The sequence below is a fragment of the Cygnus olor genome, chromosome 2, assembly GCF_009769625.2.
Source record: "Cygnus olor isolate bCygOlo1 chromosome 2, bCygOlo1.pri.v2, whole genome shotgun sequence".
NCBI lineage: Eukaryota > Metazoa > Chordata > Aves > Anseriformes > Anatidae > Cygnus > Cygnus olor.
The window spans coordinates 69,481,157-69,507,284 of NC_049170.1; positions in this window are offsets into that span (position 1 = coordinate 69,481,157).

The window sequence follows — 26,128 nt, forward strand, 5'->3', positions numbered from 1 at the left end:
ATGGCAAATGCCAACAGCTGAAATAATAAACAAAGCAAGCAAGCAGGGGTCATAATAAGAAAACTATGGACAGACATACAGTTTGTGCCACACTGCATCATCTACTTATTACAATCTACTTAGTAACAAATAAAAACAGCCAAAAGCATCCATAAGGATGAGTAGCAACTTACCTACAGAACAGAAGCAAGAAATGGTGCAAGAACTATCAAAAAAAAAAAAAAGAAAGAAAAAAAGAAAAAAATTATTTCAGAGAACTTTTCATAGGCACTATTTACTACCTTTCCACTTCTCTCACTAAATGACTCATAATAGAAAGTACAGGGTGAAATATCTCCTCAGGGCACAGCCTACCCATTATGTGCTATTTCAAGAAATAGGAGGCATGATTTCACAGGGACATTAGCAAGAACTCTTAATATTGCAGAAGGGACTTTGCATCCAAAAGGCAGCCAGAAGGAGTTTTAGGAAGTACTTGATTCTCGCCATTCTTCGAAAAGCCAGCAAAGCACTCTCAAGCTTCTCTTAGATGCTCCTCTTCTGATGTCTGTCCTTCATCTTTTCTCAAGTTAGCAATAGCATAAGGAATTATTGTATCAGAATGCTTTCAATATCAGACTATAAAAAAAAAAAAATCTATCAGGAATTTTACAATGTAAATACATCTTTCCAGGACTTGCAGAGCAAATGAATCTAGGAGTTATTATCCCTTCATCCTTTGACCTTCCATCTTGCAAAGCCTCTGGCACATCTACCATTTTCCTTATGCATTAGCTATTAAAGTAGAAGATTTCAGAAATGCTTTCCAAGGAAACTCACATTCAATCCCCCATTTGTGATACAGATTTACAATTTAGTTATCTACTGTGAATAATTAGTCTCCTAAAAATTACTGTGGTAATATTTAACATGACATGGGTTCTCTGCTCTGCTCTTATTCCATATTTCAATGTTTTATATTGTATCTCTTTTGACAAACCCTACTAACCAAACCCTCCAGTCTTTACTGAAAATGTCAGGCTATAGAAAACAGATAACAATTGTCATTCTGCAGTGCTAGCAGAGGGCTGCTGACTTGAACATGGCAATGCTTTACTAAATCTATAACTCACTGGGCAAGAGAAGCAACAGAGTCAATTGTCAGGGCAATGACAAAGTGAAAATGGCAAGATTTTACAGTTTGCTGTGTTCTGTAGTTAACAGCTATCTTCATTTTCTCTGAAAAATCCACTGAAATTAGACTCTTCAAATAAGGCAACGATGAACAGAGTAAGATTAAAGAAGTGTCTGAACTGCAATGCAATGCCCAGTACAGGATCCAATATTTCAAAACTGATTTGATTGAAAAATTACTTGCTAAACCAGCATTTTTAAAAAATGCATATAAGGTTTCTGTGGCTTTATATGTGGAAGTGCTTTGTTAATTCCATCAATAACTAAGATGAAGTAAGGAATATGAGTGCATTTAGTATATGTCATCTAATTTCAATATTTTAAGGATTCCATGTGTAAGGATTATAAGACTTTTTGTGCAATTTGAAAATCTGTGGCCCTATAGAGGAAATAAAAAATGCATTTTCTACACAACAATGAAAAATCAGAATTTAGAATTTATGCCATGTGGATATCTGCTTCATGTTGTTCTGTTCATAAGACTAGGTCTTGGAAACACAGCTCCTAGTCTCATTACTGCCTATGAGGATGTTCTACACTGAGATCCCAAACAGCAGCCTCTTGTTTTGGCTTCCCAAAGTTCAGCATTTCAAAAAAGCAGATACATAGTATACTAACTCATTGCAGCAGTATTCCAAACATCTTACAGGGAGAGCCTGTTTTATCTAAGTACCAACCATGGTAGGCAGAAGCAGACAGACTACTCATGGAGCATTCAAAATCACAAAAGTTTTTTTAGGTGCCTCCCTCCCACTTCCAGTCATTTCACTTCTCTAATATGCTTTGGTAAATCCTAGGTATCCAGCTGCATCCTCAGACATGCAAATTAGGCTATAGAAACAAAATGACACAGACTACCACTACCACCATTACTTGCTTTGTCTGTGCTGGAAAGACAAGCTGGCTCCCACCTCTCAGAGAGGTCAGAAAGCTATTTCTTGAGGGGACCCTGGAGTCACCAAAGCAGCAACTTTGCCTTCCTCTCAGCAACATGAACAAGTCTGGAGTGGCAGGTCTTTCATCTCGACCTTGTATCCCACTTGTATCTCTGACTCCTGCAGAAGGTGCTGCCCATCATTGGGGTGGCAGGCAACTGCTTTTACTGCTGCTGAAAGGGCTCCTCACACCTCATCTGCCACCACCCCCCTCATTTCTCCCTGAAATCCCCTAAACAAGCTATCATTGAACAGGACCTGCAATTTTCAGCCACATAATTTTACGCAGTTTAAGAGCTTAAAACTGAGGTCTTAGTCACCTTTAATTGCCCTGCAGAACAATCACACTGTGTCTTAAGAAGTGGACCTAAAATAAAGTAACAAGGCTTCACCTCCAACCAAGAACTCTTGCTAACAAATGCTACATTACACCCAGTGAAGCCAGGAGTCCCACATCTAAATATTGCTATGAATAAGTCATCTCTTTCTAAAGGCAGTTCAAAAGCAAGAAAACATTGCAATTGCCAAAAAGATTATTGCTTGGACCGCCATATTCAAAACATCTTACAACCCTTATAAACTAGGCCAGGTGATCAAAACCAAAGTCCTTACCTTTCCTAAAAGTTGGTGTCAGCAGCTGTACTTCCCGCCAGGACCTACCACCTATTCCTTGTGTGATGGTAAATGATTATAGGCAGACACATCTGCTGCTTCATTTTAATCAGTTACTTAATCAGCTTGCTTAGAATGAACTGGTTTGGCTCAACTGACTGAGTGACAAAACATGTCAAAGCAGAGGGCATAATAAAAATGTACTGATAAATCATGGAAAAGTGATAGCATCATTCTTTTTATTTACCCTTTTGTTTCTATCAGAGCAAGTTAACCTCAGCTCCTTTCATTCATCTTTTGCTGTTATTGCTAGGAAATTTAGTATTTAGCTCAAGATGTTTCACATGATGAATTATTAAAAACCTTTAACTGTTGGACAACCTTCTAGAGGTATAAGATTTAAAAATATATATATATCCCTCATTTTGCTGTGAGGGGAGACTGCTAATGAAAAATGGTCCAGAATTATTGTGAAACAATTGTCTGTAGTGTAATCAAGTCTGCTTCTACCCTCCAACTACTCCAAGATATAATGATACATGTATCATTAAGCAGCTGCTATGGATGCCTGAGGAAACTGGTAGAAATTTGTACCTATTGTTTTTCTTTCTCCACTTCAATCTGCTCTGTTACACTCCTTCCATCCACTTCCCATTGCACTTTTTAAATGCTTACAGACAGAGGTTTATATACACTTTGTGTTTGATTCTGCCATGGGCTACACTAGTATAACCCTTCACCTGAAGTCATGTCTGGAGTCTCTGGTAAAGAAGGATTTTGATGTCCCTGGACTAACTGGCTGCTTAATTGTGGAATCTTTAAAGTAAGCTCTTTTAGGGTTGTGATTTTTAACACAGCAAATAGAAGGTAAGGGAGAGCATGTGACTAATGTTTAATTTGATAAGTTTTGAAATTAAACAATTCTGCTTTTTTTTTGTTTGTTTTTTAATGGTTGGTAAATGCTGTGTAGTACTAAAGGCTTTAATTCTGGAGTATGAGATTATCTACCTCTGTCCCCAGCCCCACACACATGGTCTGTGGTTAGCAAGTTACCTTAAACAAGGTTTAAGGCATGCTCTCTGCAATAGGCTCTTGATAGCGTGCTTAGGAAAAAAAAAATTAAAAAAAAATTAGGGGTGACATTTTCCCCAGTGGTCTATTCAGTACAGAGCACATTTTTGTGACTATCTAATAATATTTAATGACAAGCCACAATTTTGCCAATGAAAAAAGTCATTGTGGTCTATACACAACATACATTTTGATTCCTCTTCAAGCAAGTGGTCTCTTCCAGTAAGAGGCCACAGCAAAAGATAGGAAGAAACAAAATACTAGTGTATTTACTGAGTAGGAGAAGACAAATGAAGCATTTTCCTGAGCTTTTTACAAAAATAATTTAAATCTGGCTTATGGCTTATTATATGTATATATTTTTTTTTTCCCCAAAATGAATGATCTCAGTCTCCAGGGTGCCTGCCAGCAGAAGTTTATTTCTGGCATATGTTTAGAATGATATCCTCCATTTTAGTCATCAGCAAAGACACTAATGCAATCATGCCAGCACAGAGGTATTCCAGAAGGTGAACACTGATGAGTGGGTGTCACAGAAATCACTGCTGAGAGACCTCTTCAGTTTGTAGAGGTTTATTTGCACATGGCAGAAATCCACAACAGTCTGATTTTTTTAAGAGGAAAACAAACAAGCAAACAAAACTAAGCAGTTCTCGAGTACATTTCTGTGTGCTGGGAAAAATAAATAAATAAATAAATAGGGAGGCAACAGGGTAAAGGTGCATTAAATGGTTCTCCTGAAACAATGCTAGATCAAATGGAAATGAGCCTCCAGGATTCAGTGGAGCTCTGCAATAATTTCAAGCCAGGAGATTTCTCTTCGATTTTGACTCTGTTTAAGAGCAGATAGGGCACTGAGTCTCCAATTCTATACCCACTGGCCAGACACCTGATCAAGAGCCCCAGTGACCTCAGGGTTTCCCAAGCAACCAGCTTTACTCCAAATCTGCTTCTATTGATTCAGTGATGGAAAGCTTTTCAAAAATTCCAGCTCAGAGGATCCCTTTACATAAAACAAAGAAAATACTAGATCTTTCCAAGTCTAAATGGACTAGGAATCAATAAATAAGAGTCAGCACAAGCATCCAGTCAATATGGCCAGGATTCTGGCAGCAAAAATAGTTTCTGAGGGACATCCTCTCCAAAAACTTCTGGAGACTACTGCTTTAATGACTACGACCCTCATGAGCCTACCTGGCTAGGTAGACTCCTCCTCCTCTAGGACTTAACCATCCCATGAGCACCAGTAGGAAAGAATGTATTTGCCCAGTTTGCTCAGCTAATTTTATTTTACATAGTGATGAAGATGGGACTATATTATTTCACCAGACTCAGAATGGGGCATCTAAGGCACAGATACTTGTTACCTTCTCCTTTCTCCTTCAGAGAGCATGGAGAAAGGAGACAGAAACAGCTGAAGTCAGCAACCTCCCAGTGAGGTTCACCACATGATGTCAGAGGTCCTTCTACCCTGTCACAGGCAATTATGACTGTTACTGAAGAAAGGAAGGAGGACTACCTTTTTTTCACGTGTTCATGGCATCAAAGATCATTGCACTAGCTCTGCCACAACAGAAACCAGATCTATTCTGATAGATATACTTGACTTCAGCTTTGTAAATACTTCTTCAAAGAGGATTTTGCCAACTGGATGTTAGCAAAAAATATTTTCCAAAACATCATTCATTTAAAAACAATGCAACAGCAATCTTTAAACATTAGTAGTGTGAAAGTCTTATGATGCTCTCGTATTTTTTTCATGAATTAGTTTAAAAAAAGTCTATTTTTAAAATTATTATTGATTTTGCTTGTCCATATCACTTCAATTTTGACCCATGAGATTTTTCTCTTCCGTAAGATCAATACAAAGCATTGGACCTTACAGGATATAATTTTTCACATCCATTAGTTGACATGCTCAAGATTCATATTTTGGTCAGAACTTTCCCTTTGTGGTCAGGCAGTAGTGATTTTGCAATCTAGCATAGTAATAAAGAGAAATCACAATTAAGACTAGCAAATGAATGATAACTTCACCTCTCATTGGTTGCAGAAGGAGAGAAGACTTTTTGGTTTTCTGTTCTGTGCAAATTTTACATCCTGTTGAAAGATTTCTGATGGATAAGAAGCTCCCCAGGCCCCAGAAAGCATGTCTTCAAAAGGGTCAGTTCCAAAGCAGCTGAGGAGGTGATGTACAAGACAGTACAAGACAGTCACTGGTACTGTTTAGGAAGTGACAAAAAGAGGAAATGGGGATGAGTAAGGCATAACCCTTCACAGGGATGATCTTCAAACATCAAAGCAGCCTACAACACACCACATACTTACAGGCTATTTCTGTGCTCACAGACTATACAGTCCCTGAACTTTGAGGTAGTTCTTGATGCCAACTCCTCTCCAAATCAAAGAGTTCTCAGATCAAAGATGTATACTGTCCCACCTTTTCAATAAATGCAATGAGAGTCACCTATTCAAAAGTTTCAAGTCAGACTCAAGGCCCAAAATGGGAGAAACCAAAAGATTGTTGCTCCTTCCCTATTGCCAAGGTTGAGTTTATAGTGTGGAGAAACCTCTAAGCAGCACAATTGTTCTACTTATGAACTCTGTGCTTATTTTGAGAATTCTTCAATAACAACACTAAAGTGATGACAGGAAGCTTTTAAACCTCTTGCCCCTCAAAAGAAACCAGTTAAAGAGCTTTCCACCCAGAAAAATTATTTTCTTATTTTAAGAATGGTTACACAAGAATTTCAGTCTGACCTATACAAGGAACCCTGTTTTGCCTTTTTTTTTTTTTTTTAACTTTCCAAATAATCAATAAAAGTTGTGTGAAGCATAACTTTGGACTGCATATTAATCTTGCATTCAGTCCTTCTTGCTAGTTTTCAACAGGACCTCTCCATCTTTCTGAGTTTATAGGAGTGATTTGTTTCATCTGTACACTCCTTGCACTGCTAAATATAAAACCAACTTCTGTTTAACAAAGTGGATAGCAGTGTGAGGCCCTTTCTGATAGCCTGGACCGTGGCTAAAGTAAGATGCTATCAGTTTGGGAAAGTGTCTTGGTTTATGGCACAAACCACACTCAAGAGCAGACCAGTTTTGAAAACATTTTTGAGCAACTCCACAGATATTTTATAGACCTTCTATGACTGAAGATACTTATATGAAGTCATGGTGGCACCAGAGACTAAGGATAGCAAGGCTGCATCAGACCACAGGTCCATTTAGCACAGCATCCTGTACCTGACAATGACCAAAAATGGATGCAGACATAACCATTTAATATGAAAAGCTGCTTATAAGTGTACTTTCCCAAAATACTCTCCCAGATTTTATCAATCCACTTCAACAAGTTTCTGTGTCTGTCATAATTATTGCAGTTTTTATCCATAAACTTACACAGTTCTTGAACAATCTTTTAGTACTCACAGAAACCTGCAACAAGCAGTTTCAGTGCATTGCTGCTTCTGTTGTGAGGAACCACTGGTTTTTGTTTGACTTGAACCAGCCACTCTGGCTTCATCTAATAACCCCTATCTCCTGTATTGAGCTGCAGATCTGTATTTATCCATGCCTCCCCCTGCTTTCCTCTCTATCTTGTGCTCAAGCACCCTGGCTTATCTCACCATTCCTCCAGCAGAAGCTGATCCATGCCTCTAATATCCTTGTCCTCTTTCCCCTAACTCTTTTCCAGTCCTGCCCCCTACCTGTTGAGATGCTGGGAAAGGAATGGCACATGTCACCTGAGTTTCTTCATAAGCCTGAGGGGAAAAGGAACCTATGTGCTGGCAAGCTGAAGGAGGAGAGACTTTGAGGGGGACCTGTAAGGGTAGTCCCATGGCTTTCCCTTGGTTCAGCTTGGCTGTGAAAGAGAGCATCAGCAAGAGGAAGGAAAGACAGACCCATGGCTACAGCCGCCAAAACACTAACAATCCCTTGCTCAAAAGGTTTAAAATCAATGCAGTGCTTTTAAAGTACTTGTTGTACTGTAATTCTTGTAGGTTAGCAGCACTGTTAAGGAATAAGACTTTCCTGGGCACCCTTTGTTTCATCCAAGTTGTTCCTCTTCTCGCTGTGTGTTTGAGGTGTGGTTATCACAGAACAACTCTGAACTTTGCGGGGGCCTTAGTACATTACTGTACCATAGATTTAACTATGGCTCTCATCAGTAAAACCAGCCACAGGAGAAGCAGTGAATGCCTCAGCTTTCCACTTGGAAAACTCATTTCTGAGAACTACTCAGGAGCTTTGTTGCTTAATCAGGCATACATTCAAACAGAACTGCATATAATGTCAACAGGAAAGATGTTCTAGGACTGACCAGAGTGGCATTCGGGTAGGTGAGACTCAAAGGGTCCAGCTTGTTTTTTCCACTCACTGCCCAGGAAATGCGAGACGAGAAGAGCACAATATAGTATCCACACTCTGCAGGTGAAGAAAAGGTTCCATTTTGTCCAGTGTGATCTTTTGGAGAATACAGAATACAAATCAAGCAACTTTTAGTGATTTGTGACTCTTGTGGTTTGTACTAGTGCTACGGAATATACAGTTAGACAAAATTAATGACAAATGAAATTGATAATGTTTGGGTGTTTTCTAAGCACAGACCAACAAACAGAAGTCTACTTCTTTGTTGTCAAATGCTTACCATATATCATCATTTAAAGTGGTGAAAGTAAAATTAGGGAAGGCATCCAGGTCATTTTTCATAGAAATGTATATATACAGTCTTACTAAGCTATGATGTTTTCAAACAAGTTAAATCAGTCTTAAAACTGGAGGTAAAATTTGAGACTAAGGAAAGGGAATGGGAATATACTTATATTTAATGAGTCACAAAAAATATGGACATGGAAAAAAAAACCTGACAAACAAAATCCTCTTTTTAATAAACTTCTAAGATAAATTATCTAAATTTTCAGGGAATCAAAGGACAGAAAATTTAATTCCTTACTTTTTCCTTGCTACTTCAAAGACCTGATTTCTTATGCACAACATTAAAGGAGAATTTTATCAAAGAATAGCTATATGTATCCCACAGAACAGAGAAATTTAAATGTTTTTATTCCCATAAGTTTCAGCAATATTTAATACTCTCCACAAGCTCTTCTTAACACTAAACAGAGCTAAAATGTACCATACAAAATTTTCTGGCTTCTACTGTATTCTAATGGGTGCATTTCAAGAAAGAGTAAAGAATTTGTCTCTGTGGTCTACATAATTAGCACTTACATTCTCAGGGTGATTTCAGACCTACTTGGGAAGTTAAAAAACAAACAAAAAACCACAGTAGTATTCATTTCATATATCATCAAGAATCACTGATGCATAGTAATACGTAACAATACTAAAATCTGACTGCAGCCCACAGTAATATTGACTATCGCTGCTATACCAGTATAACAATTACAAAAAATTAGTATGTCATCTTTTCTTCTGACAGCCAAATAATCAAATCAGAAGCAGAAAGTAAGAGAAATAAAGTGGAATGCAAATAGTTCTAAATAGCTTTTTCTAGCTATTGGTAATACATGGCTGATGGTATGTTTCTTCAGGGTCCCTGGTGAAAACCACAGAAGCATAAATAAATTCAGAAGGCTAAACAAAAGGCTATATTTTTAGAACTGTCAAATAGTCTGAGTCAGCTCACAACAGCGAGGTCTGGTCCAGGTAGCATGGCTTTGCACCTTACAATCATCACAGTGGTGGAAAGGGCTACTCAGAAAGATACCTGTTGTGTCAGTATAGGGAACTATACTTCCTGAGTCAAAACCAAACCAAAAAAAAAAAAAAAAGTTATTTTATATAGAAGATACTGTACAGGGTGCCTAGCATTTTGTGCAAATTCTTGCAATGCTTGCAGGTATCATGAGGCACTGCAGTTGAAACACAGCCCCAGAGAAGCCAGTGGCAAAGCTCTCATTTAGCTGAACAATGCCAAAACACTACCCGCTGTATTTACATGTGTGGAATCTCAAGTTACTTCTACCATTTCTATACCCTCAGTGCTCGGAAAAATGTTATTTTTGTGTTTCTGAAAGCAGCTGAAGGTTGTAGCAGGTGAGCTGTTCCCATCAGATTCAGGATCTCTGGTTCTCATACCAGCCCAGGAAGATGCCCCCTAGACTGAAGAGGAGTTGGACAGATTAAATAAGCAGTGATTAATGCGGGATAATCCTATGCTGTGAGGGGACTCTCGCGTTCCTTCCTGGAGATGGAAGGATGGATGCAGAGCTACCATGACATCTGAGTAGCTGACTTTGCTTTAACTGAAACTACCACAGGACTTCGGGGGGGGGGGGGGGGGGGTGGGGGGGGGGGGATTTCAGATGTGCAGTCCCCATAAAGTCTCAGTAACATAATTAGAACTGGGATTTATGTAGCGCTATTCAACATTGTTTCAGCAGGGCTGATTATGTGCCGTTCCCTTAGGAGTCCTGTTATAATTTGGAGCTTCCTCAGAGCTGCAGGATTTGAAGGGGGGGGGGGGGGGGGGGGGGGGGGGGGGGGGGAGGGGGGGAGGGCGGGGTGATGGAGGGGGGCAGACTTAAATAGCATTACTTTGTATTGCTGAGGTATTCCTTTTGGGCCAGAGGTAGCTTAGCTCCTACCATGCCCACAAGATTTTCTTCCTGTCAGCACATCTACAGTTGACAATTTGAAGTATTTTCAGGGAGCTGGATGGAGTTATGCCTCCCAAACAGTTGTTATTCAAACACGTTACGGATATTTGGGCATTTTGGCAGAAGAGTGGTTTTGATGTAATTAGGATCAGTTTCTGGTTATGGTCATTGCCAGGCCAGAGGCAGAGGGCACTTCTCAGAGTGGGAAGAGGAAAAGCCAAGGCAACAATTAAAACAGAGTATTATACACTTTTGAGTGAACATGTGGAATCAATAGCAAAACATTAGCAGATGTGCTCAGCTGTAGAAAAGCCTGCAGTCTTACTGTAACCAATAAAAATAAATTATGGACTGAAAGGGAGGATGGAAAAAATGGTGGGAGAAACCAGAGCAGCATGTCAAAGAAAAATGCAACATCAACATCGAAAATGATTTCTAACCTGAAACAGTGTGTTTGTCTTGTCTTATGTTTTGTTTGTTATAACGTTCGCAAGTTGAAAGCGTGCCTTAATTATCAGACTCCATGACACCAGTAATATAACAGTAACATCCCATGAATAAGTAAGTGAAACAGAGAAAGTGATAATCAAGTAGGCAAAAGCTGAATTTGCACTGCGTTTTCCTAATAAAATGAGACCTTATCCTGACTTTTAGTTTGGAAGAAATATGAGCAAGGAAAACCTTAGACCTGAGAAGTTTTCTTGGTGTAAAAGCAATACACAGTGAGTGCGCTGATAAATAGAAAGCATCAGGTCACTCAGAAAGAAGGTAAGGACCTAACTTGTTGGTTACAACCAAAAAACAAGGATATTTTCTGTTAAGATACAGAATACGACTTCGGGTTAATAATCAAGTGCAAGACTTCATTTCAAAATTTAATAACCACAATACAAAGCTAAACGCTAATTTATGTGATTTGTGCAGACAGTAACGTTTGATCAGTGTAATGTATTAGCCAATAAGATAGAGACATGCTTGGAAGATAAATCCATTAGGTAGATACTATAAGGTAAAAAGGTGTAATTTTTCTGTGACACTTGCATTTCTTCCTCCTATTTAGGCCTGTTACCCTGCCAAAGTAAAAAAGGGTTAACAGATTTAAAGCTCTGAAAAAAGTGCTGTGATTTAGTAAAATGAGAAACTTAATCTGCATCTTAGTTTCTACTTAAATAAACTTAAGACTTTCAGTGACAATTTCAGCATGCCTGGTCAGAAATGAAGCTAACAAAATTACAAGCATTAGTTGACCCATATTACTTTTAATCTAATTGATGGTCAAGAGTGACTAATTAACTTTACAGAACAAATGAACCCTTTGTTGAATATCTAATTTCTACATACTTTCAGTTTTTATGTTAGAGCCCATGAGAAAACATCTCAAACAATGCAAAGACATCTCTAAACAAAAATACTGAAGACCAGAATGTATATTCATAGGCTTCATAAGGAAAGAAAGGAAGAGGGGGAAATACAAAGATAAAGGATTTAACCAAACAAAAAAACAATCTGGTGGTGGTTACGTTTAACACTGGTCTGGGTTCAACATGCAGTCACAAATTTTTATAGGAACAGCGTCTATGTAGATAAGGTAGGAGAATTTTTCTTTATTAGAAAAAGAACAAAGATAGTGAGAGATGACTTGCTGACCACCACAAAGAAACTGAGATAAAGTCAGACATTATACTTTTACTAGAGCAAGGTCTTAAATGTTCTTCCCATCCCACAAAAGTTTTCACATTTTGAAAATGATTCCATCCATCTTTGGAACAAAACTTTGAGTTCACCAAAATTTCATGCAAGACAAGTCAGAAACAAACTTTACTGCCCCAGAGCAGCTACTAACCATGAAAGACAGGAGACACAGATTCCAGGTCCTTTCCTGCTTGATTCAGAAAACAGATACAAACCTTATCACATCCTAGACACATCCTAGTTTGTTGCTAATAAACAGTTTTTATTTAAGAATTATTTTAGAATGAGTGTTTCTCTTTGTTAACAGGATTTCTGCTTAAAATTAGACACTTCCATACAAAACAATGTCCTTTTCCCCAAAATTTAAGGAGTTCTTTAACAAAAATTTGGCTTTTGAAGGAAATTTTGTTCAAAAATTTCTGATCTGTTGTAGTCACCAGAGTCCAACTCCAGGACCAAAAGCACATTATCATTTATTTCTCTATTTGCTGTTATTAGTTTCTTTTCTGATGTTTCATAGAAACCTATCAAGATAAGTGACGTCTGGGTAAATAGGATATTCTACAATAATGCTTTAAATGTATATATCACCTCTTAACCCACAGAACAAAACAAACAAACACCCATCAGAGAATCATACCATGTTTTACACCACCAGAGTCATTTCCTGGGTATTTAATGCATACAGATGGATGTAATTGGTGCAAGATCATGAGGCTGAACCCATTTGTATCACAAAATGCAGCTACCACACTGAAGGCTTTCAGTTGCATATGCCTGGGTTGGCAGCTGCAACAAGCAACCTGAAGGAAACTTAAGTTCACCTCAGGGAGGGAGGAGAAAGAGATAAAGTAAGTTTTCCTGCCTTTGAAATAGTGGGTTCAGGAACAGTAACTATTTCAAGTGGAAAGCTGAGACCACTATGTAATCTCCCACAGCAGAGGCTGAGAGCTTCATTAGATACTGTTTTCTCATTTTCTCTCAAAATCATTATTTCCACAGATGTAGCACAAGCTTGTGGTCTGCGTTTTGCACCACAGATTGCTCTCTTTCCTCCTTCTTACATATTCTGAGAATCTCTTCAGCCTCTGTGGAAGCAAGAAGCCTAGCATATGCAAAAGAGAAGTTCTCCGCATCTCCATTAATTGCTTTGCATATATGCATACTTTTGTGTCTCCACTTGCAGGGAGGATATTATAGTAACTCTGACTCGTACAGGAACTGTACAAACTTCTGTAATTCTCACAGGAAGCATGTAAATAAAAAACTCCTCTCCATTCTAGTATGAATCCTAAGTGATTTTTTCAAAGTCCTTCAATAAATGAATGTCTAGCTCAAGGAACAAACTCACGGGTCCTTCTAACCTGCCTCAGAACATAATTCACTCTACCTCACTGTCTCAGTTTTCTTCCATGGGCTCGATAACTTTCTGCATGTTTTCAACTGTAGATCTCGGTTCAATTCACAATGCCTGAACGCATGAGTAATCCCTCTGAGATAACATAATTAATGCACCTATGAGACCTGAAAAATCTGTGCTCCCCCTGCACAATCCAAACCGTTTTTTTCCTTTATCAGTTTTTAATTAATTATCCATGGTTGCACCCCTTCATCCCTCATGTTGGCTGACTGAAAAGCCCAGCTTCCTCTGTCTGCAGAGTTAGAGTGGTACCTTTAAACTAAATCCAAGTCCCTCATCTTCTGTTTATTAAGCTATTGCTTGAAAAGATGATCTAAAACAGAGCTTCTTCTTTCACAAGGTCCTCAGTTTCAGGAGGTGGTGAAAGTACAGGTTAGTTTTACCAGAATCGCAAAATACATAGAAATCCACTGAAAGTAATTACGTGCTTATGATTGAGGATCCACTGGGGAGATTTTCTCGATAATACCAAGAACACATCCGGATTATAGGATTTTGAACTTCTCCCTTTTTCAGCCTATCTGTCCCGCAGGCTTAGACAGTGGAATAGCTTCAAATGACTTTATAAAAATAAATGAGTAATCCTGCATTTTTGTATGCCCAACTCAATTACTTGGGATAATATGCAACTTGAAAGACATCAAAGTCCGGCACAAAGATAGTATCAATGTCTTCCTAGTTGTCCTTTGTTCTCAAAATTGTAAGAAAAACTAAGTGCTCTTATCTTTGCCATGTTATCTATGCTAGCAACTCCATTAAAGACTAGGCTAGCCTCTCAGAAACTTCTTTACTCAATCAATGACCTCGTTCCATGGCAGGCTAACACAAGGTGCCATTGATGATGACTTGATTTCCTTTCGCATCTGAAGTGGAAAAGGAGAAGACAGACTAAATGAAATCCCATCCATCTTAATGAAATACAATTATATTCTCCTTAGTAATCATTTAAAAATCAATATGTCTCTTCTTGGCAAACCCCGCCAGAATTTGTCATTCTATGCCAGGCCTCAATACATCTTGTCCTGTAGTGATTTTTATAAGTTCAGTCACCTGTTTCCCAGGGTAAATAACAGTGTTTCTTTGTGCTGTGATGAGAGCAAAGAATGGCACTGTCAAGAAGGCTTAAAAGACAGCCTACAAATTTTTATCAGTGAAAAATAAAATAAAAAATCCTTCCTACATACATTTTTAAATGAACATGATTAATTATTAAAACAAACAAACAAGTTTTAGATAAAAAACAAAGACTGCAGAACAAATGATATGTGCAGTTTTGTATGGAGCATTATTTACATTACCATTATCTACATTACCATTAAGATATACCCAAAGAGTGATCTTACACATTGTGTGGGATTGCACTAACTGTATAAACTTACTTGCAAGTTTCAAGGCCTGAAAGGAAAGCGTGAGTAAATCTTCCTACTCTAGTTTCTGCTAACTTGCAGACAAACTGTATACAAAAATTTCTTTTAATCTACTTTAGATACAACAAAATTTTAAATCTTTATCAATTGCACCATGTATAATCTCAAAATAAAATGAAAGTATTCATTGAGAAGAGTTTTGTGAGAGGCTATTATAGTCCTCTAATGATGTTACAAACAAGTATGGGTATTCTGAGAAAGGAGTCTATATCTCAGAGGATACTGCAATGCTTCCTAATACTTGATGCAAGGGGTTGAAATTCCACCCTTTTTTTTTTTTTTTTTCTTCTCAAGAAAGCCTCAGAACTCATGGAAAAGGGTTTAATAAAAGCAATTACCAAGAAATCATCCTATTTTGAAACTAGCATTCTTACAAGTGCTGCCTCAGCCAATCATTCACATATGGATATTCTCATGAGCATGTCATTAATGAGTCTCCAGTGGGTGAAAAAAAAAGGACTCACCATAGCATCAGGATGAAACCTCATTTCCGTTGGCTCCAGCCATGGCGTGGGGGAGTTGTGCTCTGTGACACAGAGTCCTGTTCTTCCTATTACCTATATTGAGATAGCTTGTGGGAATCTGTGTGGAGTGCATCACCCTTCCCCAACAACATTTCACATTGGCAATGAAAGTTTTAACAGTTATGATTTCACCTGTGGTGTGTAACTGAGAAAAAAAAGAAAAAAAAAAAAGGCCAAAAAGAAAAGAAAAAGAAATGAAATAACTGTCAGGGAAAAGAACTCGGAAACAAGTTTGACAAGATTACAAAAGCACCCTCCCAAACCCTCTTCATCTCTATGAGGCTTGTGACACTATAAAGTTTGCTTTGTATAACTATGCAAAACATTCACTACTTGCAGAAGGGACATGCAGTAATGTCTGTTACCATTTACCATTGGTGTTGATTTCCTCTCTTTGTTCTATTAACCTCCTCTGTTTTACGTTCCAAAATGGAGTCAAATACCTTTCATGACAATTCAATCTTTACCTGCCCAAAGTAAATAAGATCTCTCTAAAAACCTACATTTAATATGTATCAAGTTTCTAATAAATCCTGTTTGCACATAGAAATACAGAACTTGCCAGGATGGATGATATTTCAAAACTATTCAGTCCAATATTCTGCCCTAGTAAACAGCATCATGGTGCTTTGGAGGAAGGTACAAGAAATCCAGCAGTGAGTTTATAAATAGAAATACACTTCAGGTTGGAAGGGACTTCTGGAGGCCATCTAGCCCAAACCCCATCCAAAGCAACAGCCTTTTTCAGGTCAGATTTGCTCTAAAGAGTACATGCAAGTAGGGCCCAAGATACAATGGGCACACAAGTCTTCACATGCTCTGGTATTACTGTGTGAGGTTTAGCATGCCAACAGGTATTTGGTATACCTGTGACAAGTGATATATGGAGGCCTGCAAATATCCATACTCCTCATACACACAAGGATATGTGAACACATGTGAGCATTCATACAACATTTGCAACCACTTCCAGGACTACTCCTAAGAGCTCTGAAGTGCTCTTCTACATATATTCCTTATAGTAAATAAAATAAAACATTACGACCTGGAAAATAGTTTTAGCAGGCAATAGCACAGTGCTAGTGCAGACACAACGCTCTGGTACACACTGCCACAAGTGGTCATCAGAAAAGCTAGGCATTCTCTGCTACATGATTTGTACCCATTGTAAATATGTGCTAGCTAGCAAAGAGTTCTCCCTTAGGAACAACATTCCAGCAGTTTGTAGCAAGTGCAAGTCAAATGATGAGGAATTAAAGAATCTTTTATACCTATGGCATGCTTGATTTTTTTTTTCTTATCTCCTACTTCAGATTACACGATTTGAACATCCTAGCAACAGTTTACAACATTTTAGAGAAAGCTGGAATAAAAATTTCCCACAAATGTACATAATATATGTGTTTGCCCAGTCCTGCGGCCTCTGCTATCCCAATATGCACAATCTGAAAAGTCTGAAATAGTCCTTTTGGGTTCAAAAATGGAAAACAAAAGGATAGCTGCAGTAGTCCCTAATTCCTGCTCTCAAAAAGGTTTTTCACCTATGTTACATATAAGATTTTTGTGGGAATTTTTTGTTAAAATATTAATAGGCACATCCTCACAACAACAACAACAACAACAAAAAAAAAAAAAACAACAATAGAAAGCCTTATTTTTTTTTTAATTAATCTAGTATTTTACTGTGCTGCCTGGAACAATAGGACTGGTGTCTTTTGCCACTCAAGTTTCTTCTCAAGTCCCTAGGCTTTAGCTCAGGGATGAAATTTTACATCTTGTTGTATAGGACCTGTATTTCACTTAGGGCCTTCAGAAGCTGTATTAACTCCAGTTATCAGTAACTAATCAAAAGATAGGAAAATGTTAATGAATCTACTGACAACATGGTCAGGAGGTAGCTCTTGTCACAGAAAAGGTTGTCACACAAAAGATTGATACTGATGACCAGTTACCGATGGTAGTTGTGATACCAGCTCAAATGACAGCGGTGTGCACCTTCACAGCATTCATCCCATCTTACTGATGGACATCAAAAAGATTGGTACCTCTACCAACAGAAAAAGCAACACAATGGCCATCTCCAGGAGACAACTCATCCCAGCCTAAGACAGGGGCCTGGGCAACAGGCCTGGACCTGATGCCTAATATTTAGATACTGAGTGTACATCAGAATAAACTTTCTTGCTGTCCTTTAGGAAATATTGATGACAATACCTCCCATAAACTATGGCATCATCAGGGGCAGGAGTTGAAGGAAGAGAGACAGTTAGAAAAGCCAATTTCAGGATGACCACTAGTCACCACTGAATCCTTGAATGTAGTAAGTATATATTATCCCAGGGTGCATCAGGTTCAATATTCCCAGGAATAAGGAGAGGGGGGAGAAGGAAAAAAAAAAATGCCCTTTTTAAACCATTTGTGAGGGAGGACTCACAGACCACTATGCCCCATATCATCAGAGGGAGAATAGTTTAAAGGGTAGGTGCTGAACCAAAATAACTAAAGGAAAGGAGCACCTATTTTACTAGAGGAGACTAACAGAGCACTGCATGTGTAACAGAGCAGAACAAAGGCTAAGAAGTGCCATGATTGCTGTCTATAAATGTATCAGGGGGTAAACAGCAGGGAGTAAAAAAGCTATTCACATTGAAGGACAGTGCTGACACAAAACATATAGGTGTAAACCAGCCACAATTATGCTGGAAGTTACAAGAGGATTTCTAACCATCTGAGCAGTGCAATATTTCCTAATAGGAACAGGGGGCACAAAACCACAATGACTTTAATTCTAGAGCTTGATGTGTGTATGAATGGGATTAGAGTTTGTGTTTATCCTCCACGTTCAAGTCCTAGTTTAATGATTAAAGAAGTCCCCTCCTTCTTTCATTCTAGGTATTTAGCAGTTTACTGCCTAAATATAATAGAATTATGGTCCTTTGCTTTTAGCCCGTTGTAACACTCAGTTATCTACATAAGTTTTATCCCAGCATTCAATATTTAGTGAATAATAAACAACAGTTATATGTTTATATAAGAAAAAGATCACATGGAGCCTGTTCTTTCCTTTCTTCACAGTGTGCTCTCACAATTTTCTCATACAGTTTTTCATATTAGTTATCTTTAAGTTGCTCAGAAACACTGATGCTATTTGTGCAAGTACATACTGTGCAATGATCTCACCACTTCTGTCCTATAAGCCTTTCTGTAGAATCTGTTCCAAACAGGTGCAGATGATTTGCTTTCATAAAAAATCTTTAATTTATTCAAACCGGTACATTATCCTCTCCTTTGTCTTTTAATCTCACATTTCAATTTACATTCAATGCCCTACTTTCTTTCCACCCTCTCCCTTGTTGTCCAAACTCAAAATTGGTGGAAAGTTAAATTGTTTAGGGCCAAAATAAAGACATTTTTCAAATGCCAATGAAAGAAAGCAGGATTATTGCACTTTGATGTTAATACCATGTCTTTTGTAGTTTTCCTGTTTGTTTGTTTTCATCTTCCCCTATTGTCAACACTGCACCGGATTTTCTAGGCAGTGTAACACAAAGCAGATGCTGATTAAAGGCAATGCGGTTTTGAGTGTGACATTTTAAAAAATATCACTTGCTGTAGTCTAAATGCTATATTCCTAATGAGTTTTATTTTATTAACTGTTGTGTGAAAATACAATGATCTTACATTTAATTGAACCAGAAGTTTTTACAGCTAACTTGATGGACTGTGACTAGGCAGTTACAATTGACCAGAATGTTCCTGCTGTCTACCCTGAAATTCAAGGTGTGGGCACACATGGCAATTCAGTCCCATGCATCCACATGGCTGGACCAGGGTGACTGCTTTGCTTCCTGACCCGTACTGACACTCCCCCTGCTACAGCTCCCTTGCTTTCTGAATTTTCTCCCTTTTCTTCCCTCCCAGTTTCATCAAATCCATTTAATACAAGCTCCAGAGGGCAGAGAGGTTGGCTATTTTTAGTTTAATATAAATGAATCTTAATTCCAACCAGAGACACTACCTCACTGGGAATTTACTGTTCTTGCTCTATGTACTGTGTGCCTATAGAGCACTTGCTTTACGCCTTTTATATACACAGAAAACATACATAGCCTAAAACACTGGTAGCCTGAACAGACATTGCAAATGAAAGTCAAGGAGCATTGAGAGAAGTTACATGTGAGATAAAACTTAATAGTAGTAAAAAAAGATGTTTATGCATGATGATTTTTATGACACTGTGTAACATGTCTGTTGACTTTGGCTTAAAATCTATTCAGTAGTTTGGACAAAAGACAGTTAATTTTACCTGAGCTGTAGGTGGAAGACGTGAAGGTATGTTTCATTATGTTTTAATTTTTGGATTAAGCTCCCATATAACACAATGTTGGGCAGACTGTTCAGAGCTACATACTTCAAAGGAACTACTGGAACAGGCAACTTGAGGCCCAATCCTGGTATGACATAACTTAATAAAACTACTACTGAATTCGAGATGACCATGATCTGATACTCCCACCCGAAAAGGAGTGACACCATTCAAACCTTTCCATAATGAAATGTGATATACTTTTCCCGCTATGTCATTTAAATTGTACTATGTACAACAAGTAGTGACAAACGGTTCTTTTCTTATTACTATGACTTCAATAAGATCTGCATTCATAAAGCAATGTGCAAACACAGATGAAGTAATTCAGAGGTTAAATTTCTGAATTTCTAGGTGTACCCATCGCTTTTATTGGAAAAGCAGGAAGCACAACCCCAACATTACATATTATTTGCATCTCTGGTCAAGAATATTTGCAATAATGTACACAGAATAATAAAAAGACATTCAAAATCCTTTTGACCTGTAAAATCTAAACTTCATCTGACTTCCAAATCATTTCCCTAGTTAAACTACCTTTTCATTGCACAACAGTAGTAGCTCATAAATGATTTTCACCATTGCACACCAGATCAGGACATCAGAGAAGACTGACCTTGAGGGATGGAAGTGCTTTGGTGAGATAATATGCAAGGTACTTTCATATTGGGTATACAATAACTCTTGGCTACAAACTAGTATTGGGTTAGCATATCAGGTAACTGGCTTGAGAATTCATTGCCTGGTAGACCTCATTAGTGGAAAGTAATTGTTACTTGACTTCAACAAAAAAAAAGCCAAGAAACTAAATTTTTGTCTCCCTCTTAACAGCCCTCCGTTACGCAGCAAATCTTGGACTACTTATTTTCAAAGGAAAACCTCAAGTAGCAGTAGGAAAATTATGTGTAATTGGTATTGAGGTAGAGAAAGCAATTCAGAAAGGGCCATACATTGCACAAAAACCCACAAAACCCACATGAGCTGGAAAGTTAAGTGGACCAGATGGTGGAGGGTCACAGAAAGATCTAACCACTAGGTCTATCATGGAGGGACAAAAAGTACTTGAATCAGGCTTATAAACCTCACTTGCACGTTTGTGTGAGGACATTTGTAATTTCCCATTCCTTTTTCTTGAAGGTAAAACCCAAGCAGGCAGTGCACACACACCAGCCTTTGGGAAGACCACTACAGTGCCTGACAGACATCCCTTGTCCAGAAAGGAGATTGCCTTTAAAACTCAGGTAAGCTTGTCTCTTCACTGTCCCTCAGGATCCTCCAACCCCACCCTATTCCCACAGAATGCCAGCTTTCAAACCTCCCCAGATCAGTAACTCTAGTTGCTGCTGATCTTCCTCAGTGACCTTCCCTAGTGGGACAGCAGCCATAGCTCTGCAGGGCAGACAAACAGACTGGGGGAAGGGATGGCACGTAAACAGCAATGTTTGTATCACCCACAGTTAGGATCTGTGAAAACAATGACAGTGTCCCACTGAGGATTCACACATCATTACTAAGGACAACTCACTCAACATCTAACTTAAGTGTGCCCATGGTTGCCAACACATGTTAAAATCTTAGCAGCTGTCTGAGACCTCCTTCCTGCAGTATTTCACAATGCATCCTTCACCTAGTGACTCCAAGTGCTATAAAAGAACCAACATAGATGGGTGAAGAATCTCAGAATTTCAGGAGATTTGATGTGTTAAGCATGTTTTCAAGTTGTCTGCTTTCAGGTTACTTCACTGTCACACAAATAAACATTTATTGTGACTGATTGATGAGGGAGAGGGGAGGGCATGGCACAGATGTCCAAAGAATTACATTTCCAGTCATATTTTCCTGGCATTGAAAGGAAAGATGTATCTCACTCTTGACACGCTGCTCATTTTGAAGCTTGGGGTTCTCTGCTCTGTAGTAATTCCTAGACTATGGTTGGATATTAGCAAGTCCTATGAGGTCAAGACTGTCTTAGGCGTGCAGCTGTATATCAAAAGGAAAACAAATGAAGACTGGTTCTCATTAAATTATTACCCATGCATCAACATACAACAAGCCATAGCAAGTTATAATTCGTATGATTTTTGCCACAGCTGGCAGTTTATGGCTATCACAGGGCTTGGTCCTGACTTGTTCCGTCTTCCTACAGAAAGCAGATACAGCTTCTGTGAAGCATATTTGTTTGCCTGACACCTTCTCTTTCTCCAGGTCCAAAATATAATTACTATTAGCTCTTTCTGTATCTTTTGTGATCCTTGGGATCTCACCTCCTCAATACTATTGTCAAAATTCTCCTTCTAACTGAGCCCCCCCCCCCCGATAGACACTTTAGCAGCTATTGTATGTGACTACAACTATTCCAACTGCTGTCAACTATACAATTACAGACAATCCAATTTTTCCTTGTCTGATGTCTCAGTTATCTGAAGTTCCCTGGCAGGAATGGATGAGCACTACCAAAACCAAAACAAAAGAAAAACAAGAACAAAATACATGGCACAATACCAAGTTACTTCAGTGTAACAGAGTTAAAAAGACTAAAGATAAATTTTAAAAAATAGCAAATATCTGAAGTGAAAATTTTAAATCAAGGAGATAGTAATAATTCTGGGGACATATCCTGTAGCTGAGTCAATGAAAAGGCTGATCTCATTTAGTTTAGATGTCTGTATTAGGAGAACAAAAACTTCTACCTATAATAAGTTAGAAGACAGAAGAAGCAATTACCCCACCCGTCCCTCTAGGTTTTTAAGATGTCCTAGTGATGCAGCATTTTCATAGTCCTTACCTGCAACAGCAGAGGGACCAAGGTTTCTCAGCCTGGGATTTCTTTTAGTCAGGCATCTTTCATCTTGCTGGAGGGAAAGATGGTACATACAGACACCAAAGACATCCAGAAAGCTGGTTTTGGTAAGGAAAAGGTTAAAGAGTGTTGGATAAAAGGTGAAAAAAACGTTTCCTATGATCCAAGGGAATAAATTTTCTATATTCATGCAATTATTGCGAAGTATGTAAGGAAGGATTTATAAATGTATACCCTACACAAGGGCTATTTAAATGTCAGAACCATTTAAGATCTGGGTTGTGAATACAGTCTGCCCAGACTATGCTGAAGTCCCAGGTGTGTGACAAACCCTGCATTCCTCTTTCATATACCTCACCTTTCTTCAGGCTTTTAGGGACCAAATATAGAGCAAGGCCCAGCCGTAGCAGTAGTGTATTTGGAGCAACAAATCATGTTTTCAGAGATACAGAGCCAAGAAGAAATGATTAGCTTCAAGGCGAGTCCTCCAGCCTGGATATTTTCTTGCAAGCAGCTTTTCTCTTCCGAGACTCACCCTGGTCCACACACATATCCCTATTCTTAGTTTGTTTAAATAACTGTAGCTCTGTTGGTGTCAGCAAAACTATGTCAACTTAGACCAGCTGAGGATAAAATACAAGCTCTGTATGACATAAGTAGAGACAGACAGGAGGGGGAAAAAAAAGGAAATACCCTTAACCACAAAACAATAAAAATACTGCAAAACATTACATTTTATAAGCTTGTAGCCAAATTAAATGACACCATACTGGATAACTTAAGAAACACAATGTGCATTTGCAGGGAAAGCAAGCAGCATAATTTTGTGCTAGTTTTATGCCCACTGTTCATAACACAGCTACACTGGGGGAAAGATGGAGCAAGACACTAATGGAAACTAAGGCTTATGCAATTGATATTTCTTTACAAATTGTTCCTTAGTTATTACAGCATAATCCTCACAAGTCCCTGGTTCCAGTTCTGCAAACACAATACATTACTTTAGGCTAATTTTCCGGGGAAACCATACATACGCATTTTTTCATTCATGTTTGTGTGTGTCTCTAAAGCTTTGGATACTGCAGGCTAATTCCAACCAAATTTGCCAGAAAGAATAGACTCAAATGTATCAGAGGAGCACATATAAAGAATTCAAACAAATTTCATGGAAAGGGGTAAATACAGGAAAGAGATGAAATAAGGGCCTTGACTAAGGTAAAGACGACAGCATTAGCAACTGCATTGTTAGATACCAGAGCATACACACTGGAGCTAGCCATAGATTTCACAAGCTCATTGCTCATAGAACAGTTTCCTAGTTTTTGTCCTCTTATCTAGCATGGATATCTTTTCCTCACTTGCTTCACAGAAGTTCATAATACTTCAAAATTTTGGTATCAGAGAGGAAATAAGACTTCAAAGCCCAGCTCATGTTCAGACTCATACGTTGCAGACAGACCTTATCTTCCAAACACACCATCTCCAGACTAGTAGGTGTGAACAACCTCAAACTTAATTGTTCAAAATCTAGATACAGCAGTCCAGAATGAGGATTTCTGCAGTAACAAAGCCAAATAGCTATATAGTTTGTTAACTTTTGCTATTGTGAAAAAGGTGAAACCGAGCCCCTGCTTAAACGAAAACAAAAATAATTTTGATGTCTTGTGGAAGGATGGGACTGAAGTCCAGCTGCACCTGGAACAAGACTGAGATGAAATGCCTTCACAAAAAGTTTTGGGAAAAAAGCTGAAATTTTCTCATTAGTTTATGCTGTTTCATGTGCAGACAACAACTCTTCACACCATGGTGTCCTTGTGCATGGGTTGGGATTCTCTCATGTTACAGCAATTCAATTCTTGTTTTCTTGTTGAAGATTAATAATAACATGGAAATGTGTAAAATTCAGTGGTTAAGCACAGAGCAAAGACATTGGATAAATTTTCTTCAAATCCACAATGAAAGAAAAAGGTAAGGTTATACCGTGGAAAAAAATGAACTCCAAAACGTTTCATTGGATCCCCCAAGAACAGTGCAACATAACATATAGTAATATACAAAAAAATGATACAGACTTAAACTAAAACAGGAAGGCTGAGAAAGTAGCATTTGTATTTCTTTACCATGGTTGAAGCACTGAAGATCTATGACAGACAGCAGCGCTAAGAATATACTTTGCTTTCCTCAGAATTGATCTTCTATTGTTTCTCTCAGTCCAGCTTCTGTGTATCACCTTGTGTTAATTTCTTCCTTGGCCATGGATTATCACTATTAAGGTAATACAAAAGCCCAAAATAAGTGAGTTTATTGTTTCAATATTTTCATTTAAGCACTTTAATCAATATCTGCCAAGACAATTAAAGGACTCAAATTGTTTCCCAGAGGAATTTTTCCTTCAGAGCAGACCTCTTTTTTTCTTTTACTTTGTATTTATTCCCCTATTTATTTTAACACTAACAAAAGAGTTAACACCATTTCTCCAAATTCGTCCACTATTCTGATTCTTGTTTTATAAAGGAAATGAAATTTGTCATGCTGCTATACATCATTTGCACTGCAGTACAATGTCCCATCTGTGTGTCAAGTACAAAACAAAAGCATTTTGTGAAAAATTGCTAAAGTAGTAATGATTTTTGTCCTCAACTCTTTGTTTTGCCTTTCAATAAAGAAGGTGACATGTGCCACAAATGATATATTATTGTTTAAGTACAACCCCAGTAACAGAGTGCATAACCAAAACCATGTTTCACAGCAGAGAACTATAGTTTACTGCCCCTATGGCTCTGATGAGAATATAATGTTCTACAGTTTATAAATGCTTCGAGGTCAACACATGATTTACTTCAGCTTGTTCATCCAATGAGCAGGAGGTCCAAAAATATATCAAGCTATTAGACAGCCCACTGGAAGCTTGGCGGAGGCTCCCAGTGATGGAAAGCATGCCATGGAAGCCTCTCTGTCAACCAGAGATGAAATAATTAGATCCAGGTAATACATTGGAGCCCCATCAGGGAACAGGACAGCATACATGTCATCTTTATGACTTTTTCTCATCCTCCACAGCAACACTGGCCTGAGATAGTAAAAAGTGTGAAGGATTCATCAGTTTCAAGCAAAAGCACAGCAGCGGGATAATCAAGCTATCATCTCTCCATCATCCTCATTATCCAGAGACCTGTTGGTCTGTATAAACAGCAAAACAAAACCAACAATAGACTGAGGAGTTGTGCCAGTCAAACCCAGCTTCTGTTTTATGTTCCAGGGTAACATCACACAACTCTGTTGGGCTGGAATCTCGTAACATCCAAAAAAAGCCTGAGTGTTCACATTTAAGTTACAAAACATCTACAAGGGGAATCCCTGTGCATTAACATAGTAGTCCCTTTGCAAGAGGAAGGTAATTGAAAAATACCCATCCATACACTAGTACAAAAAAATGTGTTTCAGATAAGTTAGAAACCTAGAAGAAACTTATGCTTGCCTTA